This window comes from Hemicordylus capensis, chromosome 3 (genome assembly GCF_027244095.1).
Source record: "Hemicordylus capensis ecotype Gifberg chromosome 3, rHemCap1.1.pri, whole genome shotgun sequence".
NCBI classification, from domain to species: Eukaryota; Metazoa; Chordata; class Lepidosauria; order Squamata; family Cordylidae; genus Hemicordylus; species Hemicordylus capensis.
Window position 1 is genome coordinate 182,244,505 of NC_069659.1, and position 27,388 is coordinate 182,271,892.

At 47.5% G+C, this 27,388-nt stretch overlaps 1 pseudogene; it reads right to left on the bottom strand.

The window, feature by feature from the left end:
• Positions 1–24,364: 24,364 nt before the first annotated feature.
• Positions 24,365–25,072, bottom strand: LOC128350530 (cytochrome b-like; annotated as a pseudogene).
• Positions 25,073–27,388: the final 2,316 nt, after the last annotated feature.

The window sequence follows — 27,388 nt, forward strand, 5'->3', positions numbered from 1 at the left end:
AGGTGGCCCCTCCACGATGCACCCAGCCAACCAAGTAGCAACGGGCCACTCTGACTCTCTCCTGCTGATACCTCCCACGCGGCAGGCCTCAGCAGCAGCTACACCTACTCACAAGGAGGCCAGCAGCCACCATCCAGCCAGACCGGTGAGTCCTGAACCTCATGGCTCCCCTCTCCCGGGCCCATCCAATCCTGCTAGGCTCCCCTCCACTCCTTCTCCCCCAGTGAGCCTAGACCTTCCCCAAGATATGCCCCTGGCCTGGCAAGCCTGGTTTGTGGAGGCAATGCATGCATCATTGGAGAGTCTCAAGCCCCAACAGGCAAAGCATAAAAAGCACAAACGCAAAGAGATGCCTTCCCCTTCTTCTGGGGATTCCTCCTCTTCCTCATCAGAGACCTCTGGCAATCCTAAGCGGTCCCATAGGTCTAAGGGGGAAAAGAGGGCATCCAAATGTAGCAAGGCCAAAAACTCCAAAAGAACTTGCCATTCTAATCCACCGCCATTCTAATCCACACTCTTCTGATATATCTGATTATGACTCCCCGGTCCCTCGCCTTCCCCCCTCAGAAGTGCCAGTGGAACTACCTCCCACTTTACCACTACAGGCTCCCTTGGCCAGGCCTTCATCTCAACTCCCACTCCCCCCGGGTTCAGGAATCCCTATTCAGGACCCTACCCCCAGCGTAAAGGGCGAGTGGTCTGACGGCCAGCAGCTGGATTCGTCCCAATCCTCCCGCAGGCTCCTGCCCCCTGAGGAATTTTCTCAGTTCCTCCTGAAAGCCCTGTACACTCTGGGCCTTCATTCAGACTTACCTAAGGAAGCTCCTCCTTCTAGAGAATCTTTGGTGCTTCCTACTGCTGCGTCTAACCAACCTCTTTTTCCTCTCCCTGAGACTTTTTCAGAAGTAGTGAAACAGGAATGGAAGCCCCGCTTCCTCCAAGAAAACGGTGGCAATCGTCTCCAAGCAGTATGCTTTCATTCCTGCAGCAACAGCCCTTTTTCAGACCCCTCCCCCGGCCGATGGCCCGATGGCCGCCCTTACCATGGGGGCCATTCTGGCGAGAGATGGGGAGTCCTCCCTTAAGGTCCCCACAAAAGAAAATTGGAAGCACAGCTGCGCAAGAACACTGACGCCATATCGATCTCCATCAAGGCCTCTGTTGCTGCCTCCATTCTTTCCAGGGCAGCCCTCCTGTGGTTGGATGAATTGCTTCAAATTCCGCCCCTCGAACCAGCGCGCCAACGCCTCATTGCATTAAAAATCCAGAAGGCCCAGGCCTTTATTGCTGACGCTACCCTGGACTCGGTGCGCTTCGGGCCAAGGGCCACAGCGACTAACATCATTGCACGATGTACCCTATGGCTCAAGCACTGGCAAGTGGACCAGACCTCCCGCACAAACCTGATCGCTGTGCCCTTTACGGCTTCCAAACTATTTGGTGATGAGGCCCTGCAAGAGGTCCTCATTGACACAAAGGACAAAAAGAAGGTTCTCCCCTCTTCCTTTCGCAGAGACAATAAACGCCAGAACCGCAAAAACTTCCAGCCTTTTCGTTCCTTTCGCCAGAATTTCAAGCCCAGAGACCATGATTTCCGTACATCCCGCCCTCAGTGGAACCAGCAACGCTTCAACCCTTGCAGTTCAACCAACAAGCACTTCGGGTAACCCCCCAAGCCACAGCAGGCCGCCTGACTCTCCACCCCATCGTGTGGGGGGCTGCCTAGTCCATTATTTCCACGCGTGGGACTCCTCCACCTCCGATCGTTGGGTGCTGGACTCCATCCTAATCGGGTGCAAGATCGAATTCACTTCACATCCCAGAAGTTGCTTCTTTCCAACCCCTCGGTCCCGGTGTCATTGCAAACACTCAGCTCTGCTGCAGGCGATACTCCACCTCCTTCACATCTCAGCCATAGAATGGGTTCCAAAGGAACACCAGGGACACAGCATTTATTCCATCTTATTCACCGTCCCCAAGCGGGACGGCTCACTGCATGCTGTCCTTGATCTAAAATTTCTGAACAAATTGGTAAAACATCGCAGGTTCCTCATGGAGATGGTCCTTTCCATCTCAGAGGCCTTACACTACGGGGACTTTCTAGCCTCAGTCGACCTGACAGAGGCATACCTGCACGTCCCAATTCATCCAGATCATTGCCATTTTCTTCATTTCTCCTACAACGGCTCCCACTACCAAAACACCTCCAAAAGCAATCTGACTCCCTCCAACAGACTACAGCATCTCGGGGTGGTCATAGACACCCTCTCAGATCACCTCTTCCTTCCCCAGGACAGGATCGCCAAGATCCAAGCGCTGATTCGCCAAACCCTTCATTCCAGGTCGACCCAGCTGCTCTCCCTGGAACAACTCCTAGGTCTGATGGTCTCCTCCCTGGAAGCTGTTCCCTGGTCTCGCCTTCACCTCTGCTCCCTTCAGTGGTTCCTGCTCCCACATCAGGCCGCCATCGCCATGAGGAGTCACAAGAGAGTGGAACTCCCCCCACCAGTACGTCTCTCTCTGAACTGGTGGCTTCTGGACTCCAGCCTGACCAAGGGGTGGCCCTTCCTGGATCCTCCCCACTCCATCATCACAACCGATGCCAGCCTCTCGGGCTGGGGGGGCTCAGTACCTCAATCTCTCGGCCCAGGGCTCCTGGTCCCCATCCGAAGCCAGTCACAGTATCAATTGGCTCGAGCTCCGGGCCATTCGCCTGGCGCTCCTAGCCTTCAGGCGCCAGATTCAACATCAAGATGTCTTGATTTGAACAGACAACACAACCGCCAAGGCCCATGTGAACCTCCAGGGGGGCACCAGATCCAAATCTCTTCATGCAGAGGCGGTCCTTCTCCTAACTTGGGCGGAAGCACATCTTATGTCGATCCTGGCCCATCACGTCAGTGGCTCTCTGAATACTCAAGCCGACTGGCTCAGCAGACAAGAGCTTCACCCGGCAGAGTGGAGACTCAATCCCGAGATCTTCCTTCAGCTCTCTCGCCGCCTAGGCTATCCCTCAGTGGATCTCTTTGCATCCCCAGCGAACTCCCAGCTCCCGAGATTCTTCTCCCGGTTCCCGTGCTCTGCAGTGGAGGCAGTGGACTCCCTTTCAGCTCCCTGGCCTAGGGAGCTCCTCTATGCCTTTCCTCCAATACCTCTCCTCAGCAGATTTCTCCATCATGTCCGCCTCCTCCACGCACAAGTAATCCTAGTGGCTCCCTTCTGGCCGAGGCGCCCCTGGTTCCTAGAGTTACTCCATCTCGCCGTGGAACGTCCCTGGTTCCTGCCTACCGCCCCAGACCTCCTCAGCCAAGGCCCAATCTTCCACCAAGATCCCACGTGGTTCCAGCTTGCTGCCTGGAGGCTGAGCGGCACCGACTAAGCAAGAGAGGCTACACACAACAAGTCCTGTCTACAATACTGGCCTCTCGCCAGGCCTCCACCAACCACATTTACCAATCTACTTGGAGGGTATTCCTCCACTGGTGCAACAAGATTGGCACTCCTCCAGACCAATGTCAGATGCCAGAACTACTCCATTTCCTTCAGGACGGCCTAGACAAAGGCCTCAAGGCTAATACTATTAAAAGACATGCAGCTGCACTCCTAGTGGCAATCACCTCTGCACATTGGATCTCGGAACTCAAAGCCCTCTCTGCCAATCCGCAGCTATGCGTTTTTCTCTCAGGACTCCATTCATCTAATTCCCGACCCGTCCTTCCTACCTAAGGTCTCTTCGATCTTCCATAGATCCCAGGATGTTCTGCTCCCGTTTTTCTGCCCTAACCCTTCTAACCGGAAGGAAAAACAATGGCACAAACTCAATGTACGTCAATGCCTAAAGACCTACATTTCCAGGACTGCTTCGTTCAGGTCCTCTGAATCCCTATTTGTGTCCTTTCTCCCGGCCTTCATCGGCCGCCCAGTTTCCTCATCAACTCTGGCTTGGTGGATCAAGGGATGTATTGCATTGGCCTACGAGGTGCAACACATTCCTCCTCCTCTCAGACTCACTGCTCACTCTACACGCTCTGCCGCCACGTCTGCAGCCTTTTATTTATTTATTTATTTATTTATTTTTGCATTTATATACCGCCTTTCGTTAAAAAGACAACCCCAAGGCGGTTTTCAACCAATGCACCACTGGATGAAGTATGCAGAGCGGCTACTTGGTCGTGCCCATCCACATTCACACGACACTATAAACTAGACCTCTTCAAATCAGCCCAAGCTGCATTTGGCAGAAGGGTACTTCAGCAGGTTCTTTCGCCACAGTAGCCGACGACGCTCCCACCCAGGGTCTTCAGCTGTGGCATGTCCCACATGAGAGGTCCTCACCCGGCAGCCGAGGAAGGAGCATTGGTCACTCACCGTGAAGGCTTCTTCTGGCTGGGTTGAGGACCTCTCGACCCACCCAGGTCGTCTATGGCTACTGGTTCTGCACTCTTTGTATTTTCTTCCTGGGGGCCTGATTAACTATACTTTTTTCTTATACCTTTCTTAGCAGCTCAGCTAGACTAAACAAAACTGGGAGGGGTCATCCTTCCCCGCCTTTTAAAGGCTTTGCTGAATTGATTGTCCTGCTTCTGGAGCATGCGGGCAAGGATAACCCACGTGAGAGGTCCTCAACACTGGCAGCCAGAAGAAGCCTTCACGGTGAGTGACCTATGCTCCTCTTTCCAAAACCCAGAAGAAGAAGAAAGAAAATATTCTGGTAAACCCAGGTGTTTTGATAGGTTACTGCTGCCCCCAAACACTCTGGACTTTCAGAGAACTGAACCATTGACTTGAGTGCTTTAGTCCAAGGGCCTTCTGTAACTGGGTATTGGGCAAATACAAAAATCTGCTCCCCCTTTGTTAATAGGCAAGAATAAAACAAATTGTTCTCCCAGGCGTCTGACTGAACGTGGAATTAATTGTTAATTTGGCCAAGCTGTCTTTGAGACATGTTTGCACCAGTGGGCTTGTTCCTCCCTCCCTGCTCCTGCTAGGTTAATAATCCAACCAAGGGAGGCTTGGAAAAGTAAAGAACAGAGGGCGGGGGGAGGCTCTTTATTAAAATTACTACAGACTAGTTCCATCTGAGGCATCTAGCTTTTAAAATACAGTTTAAAATGATTTAACTTGGCTACAGGAATGCTTCAATACGTCTTGTTGGGTCTCAGGTGGCACACTTTAAAATTTTAGTTACTCAGTTGCAAAAAACAAAAAGGACAATGCAAAGCACACACACACACACAAGCAAAAAAAATTCCTGATGCACAGTCTGACTAAACAAACTGCTCCCTATGCTGAAATCCCTGAAGCCAAAGTCCCGCCTTTTTGTCCTTTTTGTCCTGAACAGTCCTCCTTTTCAGCAAAGTCTATTGCCACGTGTCTTCCTTCATTCTCCAGCTCAGACTTCCTCCTTTTTGTTTCCAGAATTCCCAACAACTCTCTAGGTCCCACCTACCTTAAGTGGTGTGCTGATTGGTTGAGCCCTGGAGTTCACCAGCCTGTCAGTCAAGACAAGGGTTCACTTCCTGTTAACTCTTGGGTGGAGGGGAGGCTGTTCACTACATACATATAAGCAGAAGATGTTCAGCATTTGTTTCAAACTGATTCCCACTATATACTACTGCTTATAGCAGTGTGGAGCCTGATAAAGTTATTTAAATGACGAAAAACATGCATATTGGTAAACATTAAGGCTGTTCCCATGAGCAGCCCAACCCAGGCTAGGGCAGCCCAGCCTGGGTTGAGCTGCTTGTGTGGAGTGCTGGCCCTTAATCAGGTTTAGAGGGCCCAATCCCAGGTTTGGGATCATGTGTGTACTCAGATGTGTTCTCAGGCGGCCTAGAGTGTCCAACTCATGGAGGAATCTGCCAGTGTCGCACGGTACATTCTGTGATTCTGGTATCCCTGGGATCTGAGACTCATGTTTCTTACCTTCAGTGATCTGAGCTGCCAAGAGAGGAGCTCCTTGCTCATCTTTGGCAGGGGGAGATAGGTTTGACCCTGCCTTCCCTCCTCCCTACCCTCCCCAGCCCTGTGAGAATGACCTTATTCTGTAAGACTTTCTGCCCTTGTTGCACCACATGATACTCCAAGAGAGAAAAGACCTTAGAACATTATTTCTTGGACTTTTGAAACTAAGTCCCTTCTAAACTTACTCTACCTCTCAACTGTGTGTTCATTCAGCCTACTACTACAAGCAAGGATTTGTGGACTGGGGTAGTAAGTAAACCTGCTGGCATTAGAATAGGAAAGGATCCCAGATGCGTTCTTAAATCTATTACCAAGGAAAACTAAGAACAAAGCAGAAGCTCTTTCTGAACTCTCATCTTCCCAACTCGTACTGGGATGATAGAACAGTAAGAGTGCAGTCCCACGCTACACACATTTCCAATATGGATAAGTGAGAATCCAGTCCCAGGGGGCGATCCTATGTTCCTATGATCAATCTACCCACAACTTGGCTAATGAGGAAAGGTGGCTTTGCTTGTCTCAGAATACTATCCCACCCTAGAACTTTGTGGCCTCACCCCAAGTGCTCCATGTCCCCACACTAGCTGGCCATGCCTTGCCCCTGCACAGCTTGTGATCTGGCAACTTATCCGCCAGGAATGAGGACTCACTAGCTCTTTTTAAAAAGCGCTCCTGTTCTAGCTGCAAAAATAAGGGGGTTTTCAAGCACTTGATCAGCAGTGATATAGGAATGTGCTCACTTCACTATAGGTGGATGTTCACTTCAGTGACAACAGCAGAGACATCATCTCATACTGCTCACTTCAGTGACATCAGCTCATACCGCACGGGAGAAAGGCAATGGTAAAACCACTCCTGTATTCTACCAAGAAAACCACATGGCTCTGCAGTTGCCAGGAGTTGACACCGACTCAACGACACAATCTTTCCTTTCCTTTCAAGCACTTGACTGGTTACCACAACAGCAGCAGCAGCAGCATATTTATTACTATTAATTAAAATATTTATATACTACTTTTCAACAAAAAGTTCTCAGAATGACATAGCAAAATTGTAGTTCTGAATGTTTCCTCCCATGAGTTGATACAAATGGGGAATGTTTTAGGGGCATGAAGCAAAGTTTTGTCAAAGTTCAAAGTCGTAGTGGTCCTTTTGGACTTTTGGTCCTTGAAAAACAACAACAATGCCATCTCTGTGAGTGTTGGTAGCACTGCTTGAAGTGCTGGAACTCCTGTTAGCAACCTTTTTTTTTTTAACTTCTTTTTTTACTTCCCCATCCTTTCTTAACTTATACTGGGGAATGACACAGCATCGTGAAACAGTGTGATTTCCCCAGTGCATTCCAACATGGTGGCCAGGACCTAGCCATGGGAAAGACTACCAGTGCTTCAAGCACCATTGCCATCACCCACAGGAAAAAGCATATAGTAAAAATATAAAAAGAAAGAAAAGACCAAAGTAGACTTATCATCACTACTTTATTGTAAACCTTCCCTAAAATATATAGCATTGCGACCCCTTCTGATGCTATAGCAGTTTTGTTCATTAACTCATGGACTCATGAAGCCCCATTCCTACTCCCAGTTTCACCAAAATGGTCCTGGGAAAACGTTTGGATCAACTCTAAGCAAAAGGAATAGAAGGATGGTTCCCTGTCCTAAAGGGACTCACAATTTGAAACAAAAATGCAAGGGAAACTTCAGCAACAGCACTGGGAGGGATGCTATACTGGAAGGAATAGGGCCAATTGCTATATCCCTACTAAGTAGGGCTGTGCACAAAACTTATTTTCCATTTTGAGCTTAAAACAGAATGCAAAATCCACAGAATGAGCCGATTGTTCTGACGGAATGACCCCATTCCGTCAGAACTTTCCAAGCACATTTTTGGAATCCAAAATGGCACTCTTCTGGCCTCTGCACATTCACAATGGCCATATGCATGGTGGTGCCGACCAGGCAAATGGCCGCCACACATTCACAGAGGCCAGAAGATGCCATTTTGGATTCCAAAATGCTGCTTAGAATGGCTCAGAATGTTCCAACTCTAAATGAGCCGTTCCGTTCCAATCTCGGAACAAGCCCTTCATTCATTTCTTGGAAGAACGTGCAGCACATCCCTACTATTACGTATTAGAGAACCACCACTTTAGAAGGTGCCTCTTTGTCCAATTAGCAGGGATGGTCTGTTGGTGCAAATAGTTAGTGGGTTTGCACTTGTACATATTAGATTTGCAGGTATGGAATTACTGAAAGGAACACTCCTGTGTTTTAAAATACTTTCATGAGCAGCATTGTTAAGCTGAAGTCTGTCATAGCCTTAGTTTAGAAATGTACAGGCTATTTTGAGCACTGAGATAGAATAATTCCCTAGACACTACCTGCTCCTCTAGGCTTTTTAGTATTCTGAGCTGCCCTTCAAGGCCAACTGAAGATCCTGTTCAAATAGTTATAAATGATTAATTTGTTTAATTCCAACCAATTCTTTTGTTTTCTCACTTGTCACGAGAGTAGCACAAATTTGCCGTTGTGCTCTAGGTGGCTTCAAACGTAGTTTATGGCTACAGAGGACAAAAAGTCACAAGAAGTTGCAATCTGGCCGTTAATGGGTAATTGTCTAGCTGGCAAAAAAATAATAATGGAGGAAACTAGCTGGATCAATAATGCAGGGGAGAGCCCTTTTATATATAATTTATCTCCATCAGTGTGGAAAATATGAAAAGGAAGAGGTGTGTACTGTCTAGTTCTCATTGAGGTGGTAACTGTGTCTAGGTTGTACCATTTCAGACAGCACGTGCAAGATCACACAGTTGAGTGTCCCTTTATATGAATCCACCCGACAATCCCTTCACATAGAGAATGGACACATTATAGAACCCTTCTCCTTGACACTGAATTGTCTACCTAGAGGGAATTCTTATCTGCAGGAGTATTAAATCATATGGACTCCTCCTGTCATTGGAAGCACTATAGCCCAACACAGGTTTATCTCCATAGCGAGCAGCAGGGAGCAGGGGCATATCTAGGTAATTTTGGTGCCTGGACCTGAAGGGCTTCAGAGCCCCCACCCCTGCAGTGAGGCCCTCATTTCCCCCCTAAAAGATACCATGCTCCTTCCTCCTGGGGGGGGGGCTCCCGATAGCCCCACTGCTGCTCTGCCCCGGCGCCTCCCCGCTGCTCCACCACTGCTGTTCCACCACTAAAAGCCCCCAGAGCATTTGGAGGCGCCTCCCAAGAGGCCACTGACCCAGTCCCCAAAGTCCATGGCTAAATGTGCCTCTGGCAGAGAGTATTCAGGAAACACAAGTTGACTTAATATTATGTAACAGGAAGTAAGCACCAGCATTGTCATGGGCACTCTTCATATCCCAAAGCCCTTGCCTCAGATAGAGAAAGAAATGGGGATTCTTCCTCACTTCCCCTTGCTCCATATTCCTCCGTTGCTTGTTGCCTTCTGTTATGCTGAATTTTAGATTGTAAGCTCCTTGCAGCAGGCTTCTGTCTTCTTGCTGTTACTCTTTCAAACACAGAGGCGTAACGGGGGGAAACGGCGCCCAGGGCAAGCTCTGCCCCTGAAATTGTGCCCCCCCATACCTGCGCCCTGGCCGGACTCTGCGGCGGTGGCGGGCGGCAGCGAATCGTGCGGCGGTGGCAGGCAGCAGCGGATCGTGTGCCCCATGGCTTGTGGTGCACAGTGGCAGCATGGGAGTGACCGAGTGAGCACAGTGGTGGCGCGCGGCGGTGGGAGTGAGCGCGGCGGCGGCGGGCGGCGGCGGATTGCCGAGTGCGCAGAGCGACACTGAGGCCTGCCGTCTGGCCCAGCGTCACTTCCCAACTGTGAGGCGCGCCTGCGCAGTTCATTCTATGAACTGCGCAGGCACGCCTGTGCAGTTGGGAAGTGATGCTGGCCCAGACGGCAGGCCTTGGCGTCGCTCTGCGCACTCGGCAATCCGCCGCCACCCCGCCCGCCACCGCCGCGCTCACTCCCGCCACCACCGCGCTCACTCCCTCCGCCGCCCGCCGCCACCGCGCTCACTCAGTCACTGCCATGCCACCACTGTGCTCCACAAGCCATGGGGCACACGATCCACTGTCGCGCTATCCGCCGCCGCCCGCCGCCGCGCGATCCAGGGGGATGGGGGGGCCGTGGCACTTTTTGGTGCCCCCCACGTGACCCAACACAGTGGCGCCCAGGGCACGTGCCCTGCCTGCCCCCCTATTGTTACGCCCCTGTTTAAACATGCACATTAATGGTGCAATATAAAATGATGACTGACATAATCCACAAGCCCTCCAGAGATGAGAGGGGCTTACAGACTTCTGCTGTGGATCTGAAAGTGGCAATGCTGTTATACAGAACTGTGGTTGAGCTACAGTATTACTGTGTGCCGGTTTACACATACACCTTAACCACAGTTAAAGCTGCCAGAGGTTGTAACTGTAATACGCTCAAACATGCGAAAAGCATGGTTAAGGGTCTAAAGTTCACTCCAATTTACCCTGCCAAACTTCAATCGGAACCTGAGGTCTTCTCCAAGCTTCACTGCCAACAACCCTGGTTTTGCTACCAAAGATGGATGCCCAAATGCACGCTTGGCCATTAGGGATGTGCAGACTGGTTTGAATTCAAGTCGGTTCGGTTCAAAGGTTCGAACTCGGACCAAACAGGGCGTTGCATTGGCAATGCCAGTCCGAGTTTGAACTGATGGAGCCCAGTTCGGTTTGAGCCACTTCGAACATTATAGAGGCCATTTTAAATGTTGTCCTCCATTTTGTGTGACTTGTGTCTTGATTTCATTGGCTGAGCTCTTGCTTCCCTGATTGGCCAGATGAGTCTGGCTCTCTGGTAGACTCTACACTGTGCCAGTCCTTCAGAACTGGCACCCTATTGGCCAGGGGGAGGGCAAAGGTGTGGGTTCCAAAAGGAGGGAGTTTAAAATCCTATTTAAAGCCAAGCCTCTGACCTAGCAAAATCACTCTGGCTGAAGTTGCTGCTTGGCTTTGTTCTGGCCTGCTGCTGCTGGTGCTGCTAGTGCGGTGAGAGTCAGCTTGGAGACCACTGTGTTTTTGTTCCCAATCCCATATTCCCTTCTGCCTGTTTCTCTCTGACCCCCCCTCCCCTGCTTTAAACCTTTCCCCCCCTGGTGTGTGTCTGTTCTGCTGTGTGTTTGTTCTGCTGCTCCCCCGCTCGAGTGAGTGAGTGAATCTCTCTCTCTCTCTCTCTCTCTCTCTCTCTCTCTCTCTCTCTCTCTCTCTCTCTCTCTCCCCTCTCTCCTCCTCTCCTCTGGGCCGGGGCGGGGGGCAGGCCCTTTGGCCTGAGGACTCTCTCTGGCCCATTTCCCTAACCCATTCCCCACTTTCCCCCAACTTTTTGGCTTTTGGTAGCTGGCTGCTGCTTTAAAATATGCTGGCTGAGTTAAGATCCTCCTAAGAGAAGACACCATCCTGGAGTCCCACAGGCCCCCCTCGGAGAATTCTTTCGCCCAGGTGAGGCAGTGGTGCGAAGTTTCTCCTTTCTGGAGGTGCCTGCTGCCACCGAGCCAAGTCCTGGACCAGTGGCAGGTCCATTGGATGGTGCACTGCCAGGGCTGGTGCCCGGTACAGAGCCTGGTGGCTCTGAGGGGGAATGGTCTGCTGCTAAAGTGGAGGGGGGGAGCCCTCCTCCAGTGAAGCCTGGCCCTTCTACTTCCACACAGGGTGGAAGGGGTGGGTGGGTGATGGCGGTGGGTGAGCACTAGTAGTCACCCAAGTAGCCCAAGACAGTGCCCAGGGCATCTGAGGCCACCCAGAACAGTGATGTGTGGAGGCATTTTGAGGTCCCTCAAGATGGCCCACCAACTGCTTGTTGTGTCCACTGCAGGGCACAGGTCGGGGCAAGGATGCTAAGCATCTGGGGACAACCTTCATGTGGTGACACATTTTATTTATTTATTTATTTAGTTAGTTAGTTATTTTTACATTTCTATACCGCCTTTCGTTAAAAGAAAACCCCAAGGCAGTTTACAAAAATTAAAGCATACAATAAAAGCAATAAAAACATCAAGCAATAAAAACACCAAACTAAAAACATATAAAACAAGCATACAAACAAGACAACAGATAAAAACACTCATAAGCAGCAGTAAAAACAATTATGTGAAAGCCTGGGTAAAAAGCCAAGTCTTTAAAAGCTTTCACATGTGACGGCATCACTCAGATCTCTTTGATTCCGCTGGCAGCACTAGTGCAACTCATGTGCCTGCAACTAGCACTGACAAGGGCAGTGCTCCAGCTTCCATGAAGTAGGGTACGCTGCCAATCAAGCAGTGGATGCAGTCATTGGGCAGGGAGTGCCCTGGTCACGTGGACCCACGTCGCCTCACCTGCCTCATAGAGGAGATGATGGCCATTGACAACCAGACTTTTTAGGTAAACGAGAACTCCGGCTTCTGCTGGATACTCCAGCTGCTAGCGTCTCACTACACCATCCCCTCAAGGACCACATTCAGCTTGTCCCCTCCGTGTACAGGTGGTGCAGGGAGCTTGTGTCAGCCATGCTGCGTGCAGCACCGGCTGGCACCAGGATGCTTTTCACCACTGATCTGTGGAACAGTGTGAATGGGATGCATGCTGCTTTCCTGGCACTGACCGCACACTGGTGGGGTTCAGAGAGAGGGGGGACCTCTGGTGCTGCCTCTGGCTCCAGCACATCCCATACCGCATTTTGGCACAGGTCGGCCATCTTGCACGTGGAGACCTTGGATATCAAGCACACCAAGGAGGAGGTGGCAGCCGTACTTGGCCACCAAATTGAGGAGTGGATAGGCGGGTAGCCACACCTCTCCCAGGGCTTCATTGTGATAGACAATGGCTCCAACATCACGGCAGTGGTAGAGTCACTGATGGAGTGTGTGAACATCCACTGCATGGCACACACTCTTCACCTGACTGTCAGTGACACCCTTGGCTTCAAGGAGGAGAAGGCGTCTAAGGAACATCGCCGTCCCATGGTAGGTGCTGTTGCTGCCACGGATGAACTTGTGGAGAAGTCCCACAGGATTGCAGCCCACTTCCACTGGAGTCAGAAGTCCAGGTGCCTACTTCACAAGCAGCAGTGTGTCCATGGGCTTCCACAATATCTCATCCCCAAGGATGTAGATACCCAGTGGAACTCCACCTTCCTCTTGTTCCAGTGCCTGCTGGAGCAAGAGGTGGCCCTTGATGACCTGGCAAGAAACAGGTCCATGGGCGTGTGTGACTTATCCAATGCGGAGTGGAAGCTCATGTCCGAGATGTTGTTGGTACTCGAGCCCTTTCTGTTTGCCATGAAGAGCTTGTGTGGCGACACCACTCCACTGAGCCAGGCCCTGCCTGCAGCTCTCCCCCGGAGAAGCTGATGGGTGAACTCCGGACTTCACTGACCACCCCAGAGGAGCGTGCTCTGGCTGGAAGTCTGAGGGCTAGGGTTGTCGACAGGCTGGTTGATGAGTTGGGTGACAGGGAGAAGTATGTCCTGGCCTGTCTCTGTGACCCGGCCATCAAGGGCAATGTCGTGCATGCTGCTGACTTGCCTAGGTGTAGGGACCTCCTGGTTGATAGAGTTAGGGAAGAGGAGGTCACTAGGGCCAGCAGAGACCAGGAAGGTGGTGATGGTGCCCCCCCCAGCATGTGCAACCCACACAGCAGTAGTGTGGGCAACGCTTCGGCTCCCACCCCTTCTTCTTCCCAGTCTAGCAGTGCGGCATCCCAGGCAGTGGTGCCAATGCAACAGGCAGTTCCTCCTGCTAAATCAGCCCAGTGGTTTAAGGGGGTGTGCCCTGGCGCCTTGCCCAGTTCGCGGGAGGCTCAGCTTACCAGGCCCACCAGTGCTGCGCAATGCGTTGCCCAGTAGTTGGAGGAGCCTGTGGAGGAAGACCCTAAGATGGACCGTGCACAGTTTTGGGCAATCCACCACCAAGTCTGGCCAGACATGGTGGTAGTTTCTGCATGCCTTCTCTCATGCCTGCCAACCAGTGTCCAGAGCGAGCGTGTGTTTTCATATGCTGGCAATGTGGTGACACCTGCTCAGTCCCAGTTGGACCCTGGCTTGGTCGAGCAGCTGGTTTTCCTCAAGGTTAACCTCCCCCTGTTGGGCTACCCCAAGTTGGAGGTTGAGCTGGGCAAGTTATGGACCCATAGTTGACCCATGGTGCCGGTCACCTGCCTGGCAGCAGCTTCCGCTCATCCCTACTCTCCCCCTTCCTCTTTCTGCCATGCCAAGTTGCAGTGTGCCTGCTACTGCTGTGACTCGGCAACTAGATACACACCTCCACTGGTGTAACCCAATGCTGAACTAACCCCTTGTTCAACCTGACCACAGCACTCAGGGGGCTGTGGGCACACACACAGGCAGTTTGTGCCACAGGCAGTTTATGCCAGTGTAACACTGTGTAGATGACATGTAAATATTTTGATGTTTGTTGTGTTGCTTGTTGTACATAGTTGATTTGCAAGGAGAGGACAGCAGGACTGCCAACATGTATATTTGTAAATATTTCAGTGTGTGTAAATATGTGCTTGTGTAGATAGAAGTGTTGTGTGTGCATATGTGTGCATGAGTGTGTGTGTGCGTGGAGGTTTCTTCTGTTGTGTGTACATTGTGTGTGGCCTCCACTGACCCACCTCTGAGCCGGACTTTCCTATCCCTCTAATTTTTTCAGAGCCCCTCCTTCTTTTCCCACCTCTAGCTAGCAGCTTGTGGTACAGCCCACCGTGCCCCCAGATCCACATTCTCAAAGGGGGGGAATGGGGCTGCCTCAAATCCCCATTATTCCCTATGGGAGGAATGCAAAAATTGGAAAAATCTTCAAAAATTCATTAAATACCACAGAGGTGTCCGATTGCTTTGGGGTTTGGTGGTTGGTTGGCACCCCTGGGTGCCTATCATGCCCACTGGTTTTATGCCACTAGGTGCTCTACATAGGGAGTAATGGGCCAGTTTGAGTCCCCATTATGCCCTATAAACAATATTTTATAACCGGTTAGAACTGGGTCTGAATTTGAACCGAACCTGGCGAGGCAGGGGGTCAAGCAAAACCAAAACCAAACCTACCCACCCTGGTTAGAAGCTGGTTCAAATTCTAACCAAACAGGCCATCTGGTTTTGTGCACATCCCATTTCCTATTGGCCATAATCGTGCTGAAGTGCCTATTTCCAAACCCCAATCACAGAGGTGGCAGCTCATTCCCAAGGACAAGACCAAGGATGTGGCTGTTCCTTGCTTTTGGTGCTTCTCACTAGCAGCCATTCGGAGAATCAACCACGCACTCCTGTCTGCCATGCAGCCATGGAGTACCCAGGCAACAGGGATGCCGACATGCCCCATCCTGGACTGGCCAGCCTTCCTGGATTTCCCATTGACACAAATGGGGGGAAAATGTGGTAATGCTTATAGCACAACCACAGTTCTCTACAGTGGTGCAGCTACTTCTAGGCCCGCAGTAGTGAAACTGCAAGTCTCTTCCATCTCCTTAGGGTGTGTGCATCATGTCAGCCAATAACGGTGGTAGTAGCAGAAGCAGTAGTAGTATCTGTCTTGCTTGTGAGATATATGAAAACTTAAGTAGATTTCAAATGGAGCATTCCCCCTGAATGATAATGTGCTAATAACCTTCATTTTGTTATTTCTAGATGGAAGAAATGCTCCATAGTAATTGCTAGTCATCATTATTTTTGCACATTGAACAGAACAAGCCTAAATACATTCTTATACTCACAGTTGTCACAAATGGTTGGCTGCTTTTTCAAACTCGGTTATGCTCTTCATAGAGACATACTTAGTAGACCAGTTACTTTTCAGGAAAGCACTTATTCCCAAATTGTGTTTTAAACCGAATATGAAAAACATAACTTCTTTTCCTTGTATCTCACCAATGCCTTCTGTTTAGATTTTGCAGTAACCTTCCTGCATATTAGACATGCACAGTTTTATCAGGAAAACCCACATCTATATAAACAATGGATAGAGAAGAGAGGGGGAAATCTGTTGTCCTTTGTTTTGGAAACAAAACAATAAACAGGCAGATGGCAACTTGGAGGCCTGCAAACAATCATATATAAATAGCGCTTCTTGAGGAGTGCAGACGAATATTTAAAATTCAGAAGTACTTATTGCTTAAGTAGATGGTTATTTACAGCATATGTGTGATTCTGTCTCAACAAATATGGAAAATGACAGAGCTGCACTGTCTCTTGAAAACAGTTAAACAGATCTGTGTACTACTACTAGGGACACGAGTAGTGAATTTCCTTAAAGGACTGGGGAGTAAAGACATGAAATTATGTACACCACACTGGCAAGTAAGTTCAGAGAAGTTGCTAGTCCATTACAATTTTCCTGGTCCAGTTGCCAATAATGTGTGGCCAGACCCATGCGTGGCCAGATCCATGCATGGCCATCCATAACCCCTGTGTCGGTGTGCTTCTGACATCAATGGAGGGGGCATGGTGGCCAGTGTTGGGGCACACACATGCTGCCCCTCCCTATCCCAGAGGTTGGTCTTAGTGGGGGGCGCAAAGGTAGTGGTCTGCAAAGCATGGTGGGGAGGGGCTGCCACCAACTTTCCTGCACTCCTGATGCTTGCCAAAGGTTGGGAGGGCCAGAGGGGTCAAGGAAGAGTCCTGCAGTTCTGCTTTGAATGGAAGGGAGATCTGGCCAGGAGGAGGAGGAAGACAAGGGGGTGAGAGAACCCTCCTTCCTTCCAACTGAAAACATGAGACGCTCAGGGGCTGGCAAGGCTACTTCTGTCCCATTCACTATGTCAGCTGTTGGTCTCAAACCAATGCTCTGAAAGAAAGAAAAAAGCAGCACTCTCCCAATGTTTAAAAAAGAAGCCCTAAGTGGCTTAGGAGCCTAAGTGGCTCCCCAGCTCACCTGAGAGAGTGCCTTCTTCTGCATGATCCCCATCACACATTGAGATCATCGAGAGAGGTCCGTCTCTATATGCCGCCGGTGGTGACTTGGGAGTGGGCCTTCTCTATAGTTGCTCCTGGGCTGTGGAATGCACTCCCTGTAGACATTTGTGGTTTAACATCTTTACCAGCCTTCAAAAGAACTCTTAAGAGACATTTTTGTAGCCTAGCTTTTAGTATTCGTTGAATGTTTGTTTTGTTTTGTCTTTATTGGGTTTATTTTTGTGAACCACCTAGACTGCTTTGGAGTCAGGCAGTATATAAATCACATACATACATACAATATTAAATAAAAGCTTCTCGGCTTTTTCTTCCTGGAGGAGATTGACCAGTCATGTGGTTATATACAAGCCTGAGCTACATATATAATTGCTATGGGCAGATACTGCATGGTGATGGTCTCTTAGAAGTGCTTAGTTCAGCAAGATTTGAAATGTGGGAGCATCTGCGTGATTTATTTGGGGGTGAGGGGAGGAAATTATTACAGGTGGGGAAGCTGTAGTAGTTCCAGATTACCTATGCCCTGCTATATCCTACTCTGCTGTTATTAGAATCCAGTATTGAAACTGACAGCATCCAGGATCCAAAGAGCTCAAGCCCCCTTAATTTTTGTTTGTTTGTTTGTTTGTTTTCTTCAGATTTTTAAAAACACTGATGCATCTTTAGGTTACCCCAAGTTTGCTGATACCCACGCTCACCCACAGGTGCTCCAGTTATCCATCCATCAGGGTCATCTTGTTTCCAGCATTCAGAAATAGTATATAGATGTTAAAAACAGAAAATATTCCAGTTTCCAGAAATGTGAATTCATATTTATGAGAGCCACCGAGCATTCTCTGAGTTGTTAAAGATGTGGTGTTTAAATGTCTCTGTTACTATAACGTAACTCTGGTTTTATCTTAGGGCTGAACTAGAAGTTCAGGAGAACGATGTGCTTGTACCCCACTTGCCAATCAAGCAGGTGGGGTCAGGTCTACTTTCATTTGAAAAGAAGGATGCAGAGGATATCCTAACTCACCACACTCAGCTACTTTAAGTGGTTTTCTCCTTGTCCAGCTCACTTTTGGTATCAAAAACAGGCTTGAGGTAAAAATGCTTTTAAAACAGTGAAATGCAGACAGGCATGACAGAGGAAGGCTGGATTTCATTCCCCTTCCATTTGGTATGAAAAGAAAAGCCCCTACCTATAGGGGGAAGCATGTGTTTAACAAGCATGCAGTGGCCTGTAATGTCAGTTCCTCTGACACGTGAGGAATCCTTTTTTTCTTTCCCCTTTTCAACTTTCAACTACTTTGCTATCAAAACTAAAGACATCTCTCCTTGCAACACTCCCAAGAGGCCACTGGTATCCATCAGAGAGCATGGATTTGGCTCAGGGGCTGCCAGAACTTCCTAACCCCTACTGTATGCAAACAAATTCCACTGAAAATAATGGTATAGCACATTATTCCTTCCAGGACTGCACTCTTTGAACACAAAATTCTGCACTTGAGTGTTGAATTCTAAGCAGTGGGGAAGAAGGACCAAGATTTAAAGTCGATTTCCTACTAAGTTATTTTAGAAACAGTTCCAGGGGGTGGAAAGACCCCAACATTTCAAGTCAATTAATATTGCAAAGAAAAATGAAGTGGTTTGCTTTTGAAGGATTTCTGTAAATACCTACTGGTTTAGTTCAATACCTCTAGCTGTGAAAAAGATTTTTTTAAAAAAATCAAAGGGAAAGGGAAAGCAGTTGTAGTGAAAACTTGCAATAACCCAATATTTCCCCATGCAAATTTTTCAGTGAGGGGTGCTGGTTGTTATTTTAAAGGCTTCTAAAGTATGGTTTCTTTTTTCCTCTTGAAAGTATTGTATAGTCTGTTGCTTACTTAAGTCATAGTAATATGCCTCACTACTCATTCTTCCCATGAGACATGATAACTATATAGACTTTGTGTTGAGAGGTTAAAGCAGAAGCCGGAGACCAAACCCAGGGGAGGACTAGCTTTCTTGTGCTTCTTATGATCTTCCCAGAAGCATCTGTTTGGCCACTGTTGGAAGGAAAAAAGGAAGAAAGAGATGGACCTTGGTTTGATTCAGCACAGCACTTATTACTTTTTGATGTTTACTGATTTGGTAATCTGTGAAACAGATGTGCAAAGAAGTCCCTGATAAATTTTGCTAATCTTAAGGAGCCTCCTTTTGTATCCATAACATTCCTTCAAACTTCTTTTAAAGAAAGAGTTTTCAAAATTCTCCCAAAATGTCGAGTTGGGTGAAAGTTGGTGCCAACTTGGATATGCAAACCATCCCTGTTCCCCACCAAACATTCCATTTGGCATTATTTTTAGTTCCTGAGAGCAGCACCATAGTTTAATGGTTCAGCTTTGGTGTTTGGGTCTTGTAGAATGGGGCTCATTGAATAGATGGGCATTTTGAAAAAGTGACATTTGAAATGAATTTCAGAGTTCCTCCCAGGCAAACATCTTAGATTTTTCAAGTCAAACAAGTTTCTTTAAGGCAAGTAACATTTCTTAGGGGGTTTCTCCATATCTCTATTTGGATCAAGGCTGTAGCTGGTGTATATTTATCTCAAGCTGATACAAGAGATTTATTCATTCCATTTATTTTATATCCCACTTTTCATAAAATCAAACCAACACACCAAACAAGTTAACAATCAAGCTAAGATAACAATGTCAAAAGCAATAAAAATATATAAAAATCAACATAACATTGCCACTGAGTTGGAGTACCAGAGTGGTCCTCATGCTATAGTGCTTCCATGGCCAAACCTACCCCGCTCTTTTGTGCAGCAGAACTGAAGCAGACATGAATTCTGAGTGGTTTGTCAATGGATAGTCCCTCTCTGATTGTCCCACATAGTTTTTGTATTCGGAAACTGCAAAATAAAGCCTCCCCATCCATTTTAAAAGCAGAGTGTTGTGTGCTGTAGTTGCAGTTATGATTTCTAACTGGGATAACTGCTGTTATGATGGCCACAGGCCATGACCTTAAAGCTGATGATATGGTAATGCTTAGAGGCAGTTCATACATGCAGCAGAATGAGGTGCAAAAGAGGTGGTAGAATGGATTGTCCCACTTCAGACTGAAGATGATGGATCATCATTTTGAATTGTTCCTTCTGTAAAAACAAAACAAAACGCAAACCTCAGTCATGTATAAAAGTAGAACAGCAGGGTAACACCTGGGTGAGAGCTTTCCTTCCTTATGCTTTTCTGCTTAGCCTTTCCTGCCACACATGTAGAGAAAACGGACTGACGGTAGAACACCCTGATGGCATGGCAGGAAGCAGCAGTAACTGCTCTCTCTCTCTCTCTCTCTCTCTCTCTCTCTCTCTCTCTCTCTCTCTCTCTCTCTCTCTGACAGAGAGCCGGGTAGTTACTGCCACCACAGACAGTGGTGTGACATCAAGGGGGAAACTTCACAGAGGATCCAATTCCCCCCTAAGGTCCCAATCCCACCATTGTCCAGAGAGAAGGCTGATGCTATGCAAAGACACATCAGGGATCAGTGACAGACCCACCCAGGATGCAGATACCTTGATATCAGCTTAGTAATGCTGGCTCATGGATCTACAGCACCCACATTCCCAGTTCAGACGTAAAACGTAACTGCGGGTCTAATGGGCCCACAGTTTCATGTCCCTTCACCCCACTCTCCCATCTGCATTCAGACACTGGGGAGAGGAGCCTTTCTGCAGTCAGCAAGACTGCAGAGAAGCAGGGGAGCTGGCTATGCAGGCTTCCTTCTTTCCTGAAGGACACCCCAGGGGTGCCTACCACCCACAAACCCCCAAGACAATCGGACACTCCTCCGATTATTGGTGAAATTTAAAAGTATTTTTGAATTCCTCATAGGGAATAATGAGGATTGCAGCAAATGTATAGCTTCAGGTCAGGGGGAAATGGATGGCCTAGAGTGAAGTGTGCTGGGTAGTAGTTCCCAAGGGGGGCAAAGAAGCTACCAGAATTATTTGAAAGGAATTGGGCAAAGGGCTGATATTTAAGTGATTTTTGAAGTTTACGCGTCTTTAAGGTTTTTCTCCATAGGGATGAATGGAGGTTTCAGCAGCCCCATAACTGCACTTGGGGGGTGCTGGGGTGGCCCAGAGAGAGTGGTGGTGTAGTGCACAGAGGGTGCCAACCAACCACATGTGTTGCTAACCCATGGGGTACTGGTTTTGTTGTTTCTGAGGTGTTCTGAGTGTAGATTCTCCAGTAGCAAATGAGAGTTAGGTATGTGCATGGAACCATGGAGGCACGGTCTGGCACCAGGGGGTGTCTAGCTTTAAGGGCAGGGGGTAGTACTTACCCCTCCCACTGCTTTTCCTCCTCTGGCGCTCCACTTTGGAGCAAGGTTTTTGGGGCAACAGCGTTCCTCCCTGCCGCCCCTGCCCCCATCGTTGCCCTGAAAAAGTGGAAGTTACTTCTGTGCATGCGCCCGTTGCAGCACACGCATGTTTGTCATCGCCGCACCACACACGTCACATGTTGCGTGTGCACACAATGTGTGACGTGTGCGGAGTGCTCGCACAGCAGCACCATATAGGTGTGCACCGCAACAGACACATGTGCGGAAGTAACTTCCACTTTTTCTGGGCAACGACCGGGGCAGGGGCAGCAGGGAGGAATGCTGCCACCCCCAAAACCTTGCTCCAAAGTGGAGCGCCGGAGGGGGGAAAGCAACAGGAGGGGTAAGTACTCCCCCCCTGCCCTTAAAGCGAGACACACACACCCCACCGGACTGCTGGACCAGCCCAATTCCAAGCCGGTTCGGAGGCCTCTAACATGGCCTCTGGACCAGTTCTGTGCACATCCCTAATGAGAGTGGATTCATGGTTTGTCACTGAAAATCTCATATGCTTTTCCTTGTGTTCCTTCTTAGAGTGTGAGCCCTTTGGGAACAGGAAATCTTCTCATTCCTTTCTCTATGTAAGCTGCTTTGTGAACTTTTGTTGTTGTGGTTGAAAAGTAGTATATAAATATCCATAATAATAAGAAAGGCAGTTTCTAGAGTTGCTCTCAAATTACACCTAAGGTAAAACTTTGAAGCAAATGTGGAGGTTCTCACTTGGGCAAAGCATCTGAGCAATTTGTCAGGAAGCAGAAAACTCTGATTAAAAATAGTGAAATGGGAGGGGTTCCACCTCTAGGGGTTTAGAAAACTTAAAATGCATACATAAAAAACATTTCTTTTAAAACTCTGCTTGACACTAGGTAAAGATGATGATATTTATATTATGTGGGCCTCAGAACTGTCCAGGACTCTGAGTCCCAAATGCATCCCTCAACAAAACAAAACAAAAAGGCAAAAGCACTGTGCCTGATATAGATTGTGAGTTGCCTCTTGTATGATTACTGCAGACATTGGTTCGGACCTGCATTTGCCACAATTCTGACACAGCAGAGCAAGGTGAGAGATTCAGAATGTGCGCTGATGGATTCATCTTTAAGGAATGTAGCACAAATTGGGAGGAAAAAATCCTAGCGATCCCAATCAATGTTGGGTCAGGCTTGCATTTATCTATATCCAGTTCATTATCGATATCAGATCCCAAGGCAACACTTGTAATCTTTCTGCTGTGACAGATCTTAGATAGAGTATCTGACAAGGCATCGTAGGTACTGGGTTCACCCTCCCCCCTCATTTTGCTTCTGTATTAGTTGTATATGCTGCAGTGAAAGCCACAGATGGGCAGCAATCAAAGACGTCAACACCAGCAATCAAACAGGACCAGAAGCGTGGCCAGGAGTAGGAAGGGTCAGCAGAGTTGTGCCATGAGAATGGAAATGGCTAACCTCAGTTGCCAAAGAAAATATCAATGTAGGAGGCAGGCAGGATTAGAGTTTCAGATGACACAGAGACACACAGTGAAGAAGTGCAGAGCAGGACAAAGCCAGGTGTGTGGTTTGGGATTAAGGAGTATGAAATACCTAATCTGTCCCTTGGATACCAAAATCAATGTTAGTTAGGCTTAAAAGGGTCTGGCTAGCAGGGGGTGCTGGCAGTTTACCTGGCACAAATAAAAAACATGTGTGCTGTTCACTTTGAACTACTATTGATCCAGACTTGAGAGAAAATGATACAAATGATTGCAGACTTGGTAATATTTCCTGCTTCTTTTTAACTGGTGTAATGGCTAATGCTGCAGTCCTAGACACATCTGCTAGGGAGTAAATCCCAATAAGCTCTAGGGATGTGCACAAAACTGACTGGCCCAGTTTGGTCCAGCACCCCTCAACTCCCCCTCCCCAGTTCGATCTGGTCCGGGGGTGGGTGGGTACGTGAACTTTTTCAATTTTTTTAAAAAAATTACCTTAAAAGTGATTGTTGGTGTGGCGGTGGAGTGTGTGTGTGTAGGTTCCCCTCCCCCTGCCAGATTTCAAAATGCCCCCCTCAGTCCTTTTAGGCCCATTTTTCAAACCATTCGGGCCTTCCTAAAACAGTGCAGTGGCCAAATTGGCAGCCGTTACGCATGCACCAATGGCCTCTGTGAGGCCTGGCCTGGCCCATGGCCTCACAGAGGCCATTTGCGCATGTATGGAGGCCATTTTTGTTTTGGCTGCCATTTATTTATTTATTTATTTATTATGCTGTGGGTTTTGATGCCGTGGGTATAAAAGATTAGTAGGGGTGTTAGGCTTGTTAGTCATGCTATTTTAACTGCCATTTTGACATAGGATATATTTCAGTTGAGGTCTAGGGGTATAGGAATGATTGTTTTGCTGATAGGGAAGATAAGGATGAGGAATGTGGTCACAATGGTAGTATATATTAGGAGATTATTCATGTTCTTTTACTTGGAATTGCACCAAGAATTCTGGCTCCTAAGGCCAGTGGATTATCTACTGTCCTTTAAAAGTAAGGAGGCTGGGGAGTTTAACTCCAGGGTTAAATATAGTTTATTAAAATGCTAGTTTGGGGGACTAGTGATGGGACTAGTGTCTCTCTTTTGATGTCTTTAGTAAGTATAAATTACAACCTTCGGTTTACAAGACCGGTACTTTAAGTTCAGCTATAAAGGCTAGGAGTTGGGGTGGGGGGCTAGGGTTAATTGTTCAAAGGAAACCATAGGATAGAGTTAGGTTAGGTGCGTTGTCGGGGGAAAGGGGTAATTGTATTGGGCAAAAAATGGCCCTTGGCCTGTTTAATAGAGTTTAAGGAGCAGATTTTCTAGCTTGGCAAGGGTGGCCATTAAGAATGTGAGGAAGTAGAGGGCTGAGGCCAGTTGTCCAATAGTGATAAATGGGGGTTCTACTGGTTGTCATCCAATTCACGTTAATATGATGGCATGAGCAGCAAGGGCTCAAAAGAGGAATTGTGGGAGGGAACGAAAGATATTACTTCGCTGTTTTGCTGTGTGGAGAAGAGGGGTTAATATTAAGATTAAACTTGAGAATAGAAGAGCTAAGACTCTGCTGAGTTTGTTACGGAAAGATCGAAGGATGGCTTAAGCAAATAGAAAATATCACTCAGGCTTAATATGTGGGGGTGTAATAAGTGCAGAGGTAAAGTTTTCTGGATCACTTAACAGGTTTGGGAAAAATAAGGCTAAGATAAGTAAGATTATGAGGATGATAGTGGCTCCAAGTAGGTCCTTGAAGGAAAAGTATGGGTGGAATGGGACTTTATCTGGGTTTGAGTTAAGGTGGTTGGGTTGTTTGATCCGGTTTCGTGAAGGAAGAGAAGATGTAGGGCGGCCCAAGCGAGAATGGCAAATGGGGTGATGAAGTGGAAGGCAAAGAATTGGGTTAAAGTTGCTTTGTCAACTGAAAATCACCCCCATAGTCATTCTACTAGCTTAGTCCCAATGTAGGGAACTGCTGATAGAAGTTTGTGATGATGGTTTCACCACAGAAAGATATTTGAGCTCAGGGTAAGACATACCCTACGAAGCCTGTAGGTATGTCTAATAATAGAAGAAGATCACCTGTATTTCAGGTTTCTTTAAAAACGTATGAGTTGTAAATCTGCGTGCAATATGCGCATAAATACAGATGAAGAAGATTGAGGCACCATTGGCATGAATGTTTCAAATGAGTCAGCCATGTTGGATGTCTCTGTAAATGTGGGCAACAGATGAGAAGGCGGAGGTTTTATCGGCTGTATAGTGTATTGTGAGAAATAGTCTGGTAAAAATTTAAATGATTAGACATATTCCGAGGAGAGATGCAAAATTTCATCAGGCAGAGATGTTTGAGGGGTATGGAAGGTCAATGATGGAATTATTAACAATTTTAAAGATTTGGTGGGATTTTTGTGTATTGGTTGCCATAATATGTTTTTGTAGTTGAATACAACGGTGGTTTTTCAGGCCGCAAGTAGTGGTTAGAATCTGAGTAAAAATAATGACATATATTACTGCCTTGCTAGTTTTTTGTTTTATCTTAGAGTTAATTTCTGTGGCTTCTAATCCATCTCCTTATTATGGGATGGTTGGATTAGTTGGGTCTGTTTGGGTGGGTTGTGGTGTTTGGGTTGTTCTTGGTGTGTCTTTTATTTCTTTAATATTATTTATGATTTATTTTGGAGGGGGGGGGATTAATGGTGTTTGCATATTCTGCAGCTTTTGTGCCTGAGCCGTATCCTGGATCATGGGAAAGTTGAGATGTTTGAATTTATTTTATAGGATATGTATTACTGACTCTTGTTTTGGCTGGTTGGTACTTAGAGCATCATAATCTTGAGGGGTGGGATGTAGTTGCGGTTGATATTTTAGGGCTGTTTACAGTTTGGGTGGATATAAGTGGTGTCTCTATATTGTATTCTTCAGGAGGTTTGTGTGTGTTAATTTGTGGTTATGCTTTGTTAGTATCATTATTTGTGGCATTGGAGGTAGCTAGTGGTGGTTTGCATGAGGTTTAAAGGCTAGGATAGAGGCTGTAAAGATAATAAATGTTGTGAGGTAGGCTTTAATTAGTCCTTTATTGGCATAGGAAGTCTGGTTAGCTATTGTGATGTTGAGTGTTGTGATTAGTTTTGCGCCTGTTTTTTCATATCACAATAGGCATGACTGAGGGGTGGCTGCCAGAGGGTGCGCCGAGCAGTCCTTCTTCCCCCGCCCACACCCAGCAGTGGTTGGAGTGATGCTGGGCTTGTCTGTTCAGCCCAGCATCTCTTGCTAAACATTTGTCATTGAATCCACTCTAATTTCCTACCAGATAATCTACTCTCAGAAGAACACCTCAGAAACATCAAAATCAGTGCCCCATGGGCTTGTCGTTTGGGGGGTGGTTGGCTCCCTATATGCACTACACCACACCCCACTCTGGGCCACTCTGGTGCCCACCTAGTGGAGTTATGGTGCTGCTGAAATTCCTCATTGTTCCCTATGGGGAAAAATCTTAAAGATGCACAACCTTCAGAAATTCTTTAAAAATCACCCCTTTCACAAATTTCTTTGAAATCTTTGTGGTAGCAAGCACCCATTGGGGCACTACCACCTGACCCACTCTTCTGCCCCCCAACCCCTTTTCTGCCCTAAATCTGCCCCAAAGTTATGCCAACATAAAAAATCTTTTAAAAAATCATCCCTTTGCCCAATTTCTTTGAAATTTGGGTGGTAACATCCTTGCACTCATTGGGCACTACCACCCACCACAACCCACTCTGGGCCACCCTTGTGCACTCCATGTGGAGCTATAAGACTGCTGAAATCCCCATTATTCCCTATGGGAAAAAGCTTAAAGATGCTCCAACTTCAACGATTCTTTAAAAATCGCCCTTGCCTAATTTCTTTGAAATTTGGGTGGTAGCATCCACCCACTGGGCACTATCACCCACCACACCCTTTTGCACCCAGGACCCCTTTTTTGCCCTGAATCCATCCAGATTCATAAAATTCAGGTACAAATCAAATCTGGAGTGATTTGGGGTGGAGTTCAGATTTTGACCCAAAACAAATTTGGTGTGATTCGATTCAGGAACAAATCAAAATGAAAAAATCAATTTGTGCACATCCCTAGAATTCAAGGGACAGAAACAAGGACACAATTCTTCTAACCAGGTATTTCTGTCTCTCCCTCACTTGGAATTCTGAATTTTTCTTCATAGAGATAACACAAGCTTTTTGTAGTAACCTGCTTTTGAGTGCAGCAGCCATCTTATCTACCGCATACTTTGCTCTGTCTGAAGGAGTAGAGTAGCAGCCTTTTTGAGTGCTTCTTTTATTCAGTGGCACAGAAACTTTCCCAACAGTGACTGGTTCCTCTTCACGTTTAAAGAGCTTCTGCTTTTGTTGTTATCAATATGCTTTCCGCTTTCCCTCAATTTGCTATTCATGACTTGCACTCTACATTGAGATCTAGATGAGACCACTGGCTAGAAAGACTGAGAAATCTATTTCATGTGAAAAGGAACATGACCACCATTAAGCAGGCAATACTATTACATTTTTTAGGCAGTAAAGTTCAGCAGATTTTCAAAACATTACTTGATACCAGAAAAGGTGATGATTATGAAAAGGCAAAGCTAGCACTCAGCAAGTATTATA